The 7653-nt window shown below is 58.1% G+C and overlaps 1 protein-coding gene across 1 annotated transcript in view; it reads left to right on the top strand.

The window, feature by feature from the left end:
* The window catches only part of LOC114071788 (nuclear receptor-binding protein 2-like), a gene marked incomplete at its 3' end in the record, with an annotated part of 14524 nt that overhangs the window by 591 nt on the left and 6280 nt on the right, over positions 1-7653 (top strand). The window lies entirely within an intron of this gene.

Below are 7653 nucleotides of genomic sequence, written 5' to 3'. Positions count from 1 at the left end.
GCGAGGTGCTGGAGGAGAGTCCCTGCGGTCGCTGGCAGAAGCGCCGCGAGCAGGTGGGAGCCGGGCGCGGAGGGACGGAAATGCCGGGGACGGGGACGGGAATGCCGGGGATGTGGATGCCGGGGGATGGGGACGCTGGGGGATGGGGCCCGGCGCGGCCGCAGCCCCCGGGCACGTTCAGCGCGGAGGAGCCGGTCGGAGCCCGTAGATGCCCAGAGCAGGGCGATGGCGGCGGCCGGAGGGCGATGCCGAGAGCGGCTGCGGGGGGAGCCGCGCTCGCCGTGCCCTGGTGCGGGGAGCCCCAGCGCGGGGAGCCGGGCTCATCGTGCACCGGTGAAGGGAGCCAGGCTCGCCATGCCCCGGCGCGGGATGTGCCGGTGCGGGGTGTCTGGTGCGGGGACCAGGCTCGCCGTGCCCCGGTGCTGGAAGCCCCGGGGTGTGGGGATCCGGGTGTGGAGAGCTGGGCTCCGCAGCGGGGGCCCAGGAAATGGGCTCACCACGCTCCGGTGCGGGAAGCCAGGTGTGGAGGTCTGGGCTCTGTTGCAGGGACCGGGCTCCCCATGCCCTGCTGCAGGAAACCCTGCTGTGGGGAGCTGGGCTGTGCCCCGAGGGAGCAGGGCAGTCCCGGGCACATCCCACACCAGTGCTGAGCCTGGGCCCGGGGGGGTTTGGCTGGGCTGGGTCCTGGACCTGTGGTGCAGGTCACAGGGTGGTGACCCTGGGCATCTCCTGCAGAGACAAGGACTTGCCAGGTCAATGGTGTGGTGACAGGGCTGGTCCCCACAGCCCCGCAGGGCTGGAGAACACGGATACACCAGAGGTTACTGCTTTCCAGAGAGGGGGTTGGTTAACTTCAGCTCATCTTCCAGGGCCAGGGCTCAGCGTCAGGATCATGTCCCCTGGAAATGGATCCGGAGTCTCCCTGTCTGTCAGGACACCCAGGAATGGGGACCAGAGTCAGGGGGTGAATCCTGACCCCAGGCAGGGGTGGGACAGACAGAGGTCACAGGCACTGTGGGCTCCTGAAGGAGAGAAGACCCATTCAAGGCCAATCTGTTTGTCTTCCATTATCTCCCCCTCCCCCTTAAGGACCTGGCCTCCAGCACTTGGCTCTGCCTTTGGCTCCACTTCCCAGGCTGAATTCCCAGTCTGGGCTTTGCCAAGACTGTGATAACCTGCTCCTGTCAGTGCCATCAGCACCTGCCCTTCTGGCCCTCAGTGCTGCCAGCTGCTTCCACACCCACACATCCTCCTTCCATCCCTGCTCCTGCTCCCTCTTCCCCTCTGACAGACACCTGACCTACACCAGAGTGCACCTGCCTAACCCTGACCCTCATTATAAGGATATTGAGGGGCTGGAGCATGTCCAGAGAAGGGAATAGAGCTGTGGAAAAGTCTGGAGCACCAGGAGCAGCTGAGGGAGCTCAGCCTGGAGAAAAGGAGGCTCAGGGGTCACCTTCTTGCTCTCTGCAACTCCCTGACAGGAGGGGAGAACCAAGTGGGGGTCAGGCTCTGCTCCCAGGGAACAAGGGACAGGACAAGGGCCTCAAGTTGTGCCAGGGGAGGGTCAGGTTGGATATTGGAAAAACTCCTGCCATCTGTTCTGCCCAAATGTTGCTGTTTAACGATGAGGATTTTAACACTAACTGAGCACAGGAGCTTTCTGGAGTGGTGCTGCTGTGGCTGGAACTGGCCTCAGGTGTTCAACCCCCTGTGCAGGCGTGGGAGAAGTGAAAGCCCCCCCAGTGTCATCTCCACGCAGGTGCTTTGGTGGCTGTGCCATGTCCTCTGTCCACGGGGACTTTTCTACCGGAGCAGTGGGAAGGGGTGGGTTGGCCTTTCCAAGGCCAGAACAGCTGTTCCAGGACAGCCCAGAGAGGCAGGAAGGCTCCTTGATTGCAAAGTGGAGGAAGTTTTATGTAGGAGAGCTGTGTTTGTGTGAATTCACAGCTGCCTCATGACGTGCAGGAAGGGACTGAGCGAGAGCAGCCGCGCTGTCGGTCCCGTCTCCTCTCAGGAGCTGCTCAGCACAGGCTCCAAGTGCCCTGAGCGCTCCTGGGATTTGCACCAACAGGGATCTCCCTCGCTGTCCTGAAGATTTGTTGTAATTATTCACTCTCCCTAATTTGTTTTTGGCGGGAAAGCCGAGCCCTGTGCCTGATCTCAGGTTTGGAGAACGGGCCTGCTGAGGTGGGAGTGCCCCGGTGGGCAGAGCCAGCCTGGCACACCCTTGGAGTGGTGTTGGGAGCCTGCAGAGCTGACAGGACACAGGCAGGTCCCCCCTTGACCTGGGGGGGCTCAGCAGGGTCTCAGCCTGGAGAAAAGAGGGCTCGGGGGGGAACCTCCTCAGTGGCTGCAACTCCCTGACAGGAGGTGACACCGGAGCAGGGTCGGGCTCTGCTCCCAGGGAACAAGGGACAGGACAAGGGGAAACAGCCTCAAGTTGTGCCAGGTGAGGTTTAGGTGGCATACTGGGAAAATTCCTTCCTGGCAAGGGCTGCCCTGCGGGGATTTAACAGCCATGTGGACGTGGCACTTGGGGACAGGGGCAGGGGTGGCCTTGGCCGTGCTGAGGGAGCGATTGGGCGCTGTGGTCTCAGAGGGCTTTTCCAACCCAAACCATTCCACGATTCCGGGGCTCCACAGGCTGGAAGAGAAGCAGGGTAAGATTCACTGGCATGTAAATTAGCATTAATGATGAGCACACGAGGACTGGCCCCTGGTTTGCTCACAGGACCAGGCGGGTGTTCCCACACCACGTGCCGGGTTACAGGCAAGACCCAAGCGCTGTGCTGGGCCCCCCTTTGCCCCCCCCGAGGAATAAATCCCTTCCTTCCACAGCCTCCTTTGCCTGTTTATGACCATGCATTCCCCAGGGACCCACAGTCACAGGTTGCAGTTCAGGAAATAGAAGCACACGAGGTGTGAGGAGAGGCAGCCTCTCAGCCCCAGCCCCAGCCCTGCTCTGCCCTCTCAGGGCTGCCCAGCCCTGCTCTGCCCCTCTGAGATCTCCCCTGCTCTTCGTGAGATGCCTCTGTCACAGAATTTTCCTCGTGGGAAAGCCAGGGCTCTTTCAGCTCTGCTCTGATGACCTCATTTACTTCCCCCACCCGCCCTGGGCCATAAGAGCAGGAGGGAGAAGGAGCTTGGCTTTCTGCTCACGTGAAAAGTTTTGCACCTTTGCTGGTCTGAACACGAGCTGTGGCTGAGCCCTGGCGCCTCGTGCTGGGATCAGCTGGGTTTATCCGGGTCGCTTTGCTTTCCCAAACCCTCGATCCGTTGGGAAAGGGGATGCTGTGGCTGGCAGGTGTGTTTGCTGCTCAGCAGCGCCGGTCCCACCGTGTTCACCTGTCACATCCCCCGGGTTCAGGCCGTGATTTCCACACTTTGTCCGTCTCCAGGTGTCCCCACCGGCCAGTTCTGCCCACCGTGCTCCCCTGTGGGAATGTCCTGGACCCAGCATGCTCTGGGTGGCCTGTGGTGTTCCTCAGGGCCTTTCCCTTGGGATGAGAGTGGTTTGTGCCGGGGCAAAACTCAGCTGTGGTTCGTGGACTGAACTTTGGAGTTGATCTGAAATTTATCCTTCTAAGCAGCCCCGGAATTGCCTCTTGTTTGTGACTGTGATGCTGCTTCTGACTTGGACTGCAGGGAGGGAAGGGATGGGCCATCCAGGGGGACGAGGACAGGCTGCAGAGGTGGGACAGAGTGAACCTCATGAAGTCCAACGAGGCCAAGGGAAGGTGCTGCACCTGGGTCGGGGCAGTCCCAGCACAGACACAGGATGGGGAGAGCCGTGGGGAGAAGGGCTTGGGGTACTGGTGGGTGAGAGGCTGGAAATGACCCATCGCAAAATCCCTCATCAGCCCTGGGCTGATCCCACAGTGGGGGCAGCAGGGGAGGGGGGGGATTCTGCCCCCTCAGGTGAGACCCCACAGCAGAGCTGCCTCCAGGCCTGGGCACAACATAGAAAGTGCCAGAGCAAGGGGGAATGGCTTCCAGGGGGCAGGGTTGGATGGGATACTGGGAAGGAATTCTTGGCTGTTAGGATGGAGAGACCCTGGCACAGGTTGCCCAGAGAAGCTGTGGCTGCCCCATCCCTGGAAGTGTCCAAGGCCAGGTTGAACGGGGCTTGGAGCAACCTGGGGTAGTGGAAGGTGTCCCTGCCCATGGCAGGGGGTGGGACTGGATGGGCTTTCAGGTCCTTTCCAACCCAAACCATCCTGGGATTCTGCAGTTCTGACTCTGAGCTTCAATTTCTAAACCCAACAGGATGAAAGAAGGAAAGAAGGGGAACAGTCATAGAAATCAAGAGAAGAAATTCTGAATCGCAATTTAAAGAAAACGAAGTGATAGTAAAAACTCTGCAAGAGGGGGTGGGCTTGAGGTGTTGTCGCAGGTTCCCACGAGATCAGAAAATGAAAACAAAATGTGGAAAAATAGTGTAAGCGCTGGAATCCCGTGATGTGCAAGGGGCTTCCCATTTTTAGGCATTAAATGAGGTTTGCAGTTGGCAGGAGGATCACCAGTTCCGTGGTGGAGGATTTGGGAAGGCTCCAACTATGCAATATCTGCCACCAGGGTTATTTTTAAAAGCCTCTTTGTTGCCAGCACTCCCCGGGGACCGGGCTCCGAGCGCGTTCCCTGTGAGGAGAATCAGCTGGAGGACTTGGCTCCTTCTTTTCCTGCCATCCTTGTTTTCCTGCCATGCCTTTCGTCCCTGCCCCTTTCTGGGTGTGCAGCTTTTGTTTTTCTGCAGGGGAACTCTGCAGGGTGAGTTTGTGGTGGCACTGCTGACCTGAGCTCGTCACGGGGTCACGGCCAGGACTTTGGGGTCGATATCCCCGATTTTAGGGTTAATATCTGAGGCTTTGGGGTTAATATCTGAGACTTTGGGGTTAATATCTGAGACTTTGGGGTTAATATCTGAGGCTTTGGGGTTAATATCTGAGACTTTGGGGTTAATATCTGAGGCTTTGGGGTTAATATCTGAGGCTTTGGGGTTAATATCTGAGGCTTTGGGGTTAATATCTGAGGCTTTAGGGTTAATATCTGAGGCTTTGGGGTTAATATCTGAGACTTTAGGGTTGGTATCTGAGACTTTGGGGTTAATATCTGAGGCTTTAGGGTTAATATCCTAGACTTTAGGGTTGGTATCTGAGACTTTTGGGTTAACATTCAAGACTTTCGGGTTGATACCTGAGACTTTAGGACAGTGAAGGCTTCACCTTGGCTGCGCTCCAGATGGGAGCTGAGGGGCACCCCAGAGGCTTCTAAATGAGGATAAATCCAGAGGAAATTGAACTCCAGTGGGAAACTTGACAGCAGATACTGGAAGCAGACAGTGGAGTTCTCTCCCCAGCACGTGCTCTGGGGGTCTGGCAAGCAACAAGCCTTGGCTGTGCCAGGATTTGAGTCCTCCCCATCACACTCCGAGCCCTGCCTGGGGCCTCGGGGGCCGCTCTCCCCGTGCCACGTTCTCCATTTCACAGAGCTTTTAATCCTTCGGGATCTTACCCGGCCTCAACAATCCTGGGCCTTGTTCTCGCTGCTGGGGAGGGAGTGACGTCAGCCCTCGGTGAGGGCTCGGTGCAGGAACTTGCCCTTCTTCGTGCACGAACACGCTCCTTTATCCCCATCAGTGTCCTCCACAGGAATCCTGGTTGCAGCTCCTTTATCCCCATCAGTGTCCTCCACAGGAATCCTGGTTGCAGCTCCTTTATCCCCATCCATATTCCCCACAGGAATTCCTGGCTGCAGCTCCTTTATCCTCATCCATATTCCCCACAGGAATGCTTGGCTGTATCTCCTTTATCCCCATTCGTGCTCTGCACAGGAATTCTGGTTGCAGCTCCTTTATCCTCATCCATATTCCCCACAGGAATTCCTGGCTGCAGCTCCTTTATCCCCATCTGTGTTCTACACAGGAATTCTGGCTGCAGCTCCTTTATCCCTATCTGTGTTCTGCACAGGAATTCTGGTTGCAGCTCCTTTATCCCCATCCATATTCCCCACAGGAATTCCTGGTTGCAGCTTCTTTATCCCCATCCATATTCCCCACAGGAATTCCTGGCTGCAGCTCCTTTATCCTCATCCATATTCCCCACAGGAATTCCTGGTTGCAGCTCCTTTATCCCCATCAGTGTCCTCCACAGGAATTCCTGGTTGCAGCTGCTTTATCCCCATCCATATTCCCCACAGGAATTCTGGTTGCAGCTCCTTTATCCCCATCAGTGTTCTCCATAGAAATTCCTGGTTGCAGCTCCTTTATCCTCATCTGTATTCCCCACAGAAATGCTTGGCTGTATCTCCTTTATCCCCATCTGTGTTCTGCACAGGAATTCTGGTTGGCACTCCTTTATCCCCATCCATATTCCCCACAGGAATTCTGGCTGCAGCTCCTTTATCCCCATCCATATTCCCCACAGAAATGCTTGGCTGTATCTCCTTTATCCTCATCCATGTTCTGCACAGGAATTCTGGCTGCAGCTCCTTTATCCCCATCTGTGTTCTGCACAGGAATTCCTGGTTGCAGCTCCTTTATCCCCATCCATATTCCCCACAGGAATTCCTGGCTGCAGCTCCTTTATCCATCCCCATGGGTGCTCCCTGGTGAGCTCCGAGGCCGTACCCGTGCCCTGGATCTGCTCCCTGCGCTCAGTGGACGCGGCTCAGCAGCTCCCAGAGACTGTTCCTTCTGCTCTCTCCTCCAGAAGCGTTACAATGACTGGCATTCACCCTGTTTTCTTCCCTTTCCTGCTTTTATCCAAGCTTTTTTTGTCCTCTCCCTGGCTCTCCCAGGGGGGTGGTGTTGTTTGCAGTGCCCAGACGTTGGACTGGGGGGCACTGGGGGCCTGTAACAGCAGGGTGAGGGATGGCACGGCCCCAGGATAGAGTACAGCATTCCCACGGGGTGGGGTACGGAGAGGCCCTGGCACAGGTTGCCCAGAGAAGCTGTGGCTAACCCTGAATCCCTGGAAGTGTCCAAGGCCAGGTTGGACGGGGCTTGGAGCAACCTGGGCTGGTGGGAGGTGTCCCTGCCCATGGCAGGGGGTGGGATGAGATGAGCTTTAAGATCCCACAGGATGGGTTATGGCACACCCCTGGGATGGGGCACAGGATGCCTATGGGATAGGATACCGCCTTCTCTTGGGCACCCCCTGCTCCCACCTCCCACCCCAACCCCTCCAGGCCCTGCCCACCCAGTGCAGGCTGGCACTGGGATCTTTCCCTTTCTCCCGGGTCCTGCAGGGCTGTGTCACCTCCTTGGACCCTGCAGGGCTGTTCCCAGGCTGTGTCACCTCCTGGGATCCTGCAGGGCTGTCCCCAGGCTGTGTCACCTCCTGGGATCCTGCAGGGCTGAGCCCAGGCTGTGTCACCTCCTGGGACCCTGCAGGGCTGAGCCCAGGCTGTGTCACCTCCTGGGACCCTGCAGGGCTGTCCCCAGGCTGTGTCACCTCCTGGGACCCTGCAGGGCTGTCCCCAGGCTGTGTCACCTCCTGGGACCCTGCAGGGCTGTCCCCAGGCTGTGTCACCTCCTGGGACCCTGCAGGGCTGTGTCAGCTCCTGGGACCCTGCAGGGCTGTGTCACCCCCTGGGACCCTGCAGGGCTGTCCCCAGGCTGTGTCAGCTCCGGGGCCCTGGGGGTAAAACAAA

The sequence above is a fragment of the Empidonax traillii genome, unplaced genomic scaffold (genome assembly GCF_003031625.1).
Source record: "Empidonax traillii isolate 1590-97213 ecotype Southwest subspecies unplaced genomic scaffold, ASM303162v1 scaffold2285:size28836, whole genome shotgun sequence".
Classification (NCBI taxonomy): domain Eukaryota; kingdom Metazoa; phylum Chordata; class Aves; order Passeriformes; family Tyrannidae; genus Empidonax; species Empidonax traillii.
Note: the sequence above shows the minus strand (reverse complement) of the source record. Positions and strands in the feature narration are given on the sequence as shown.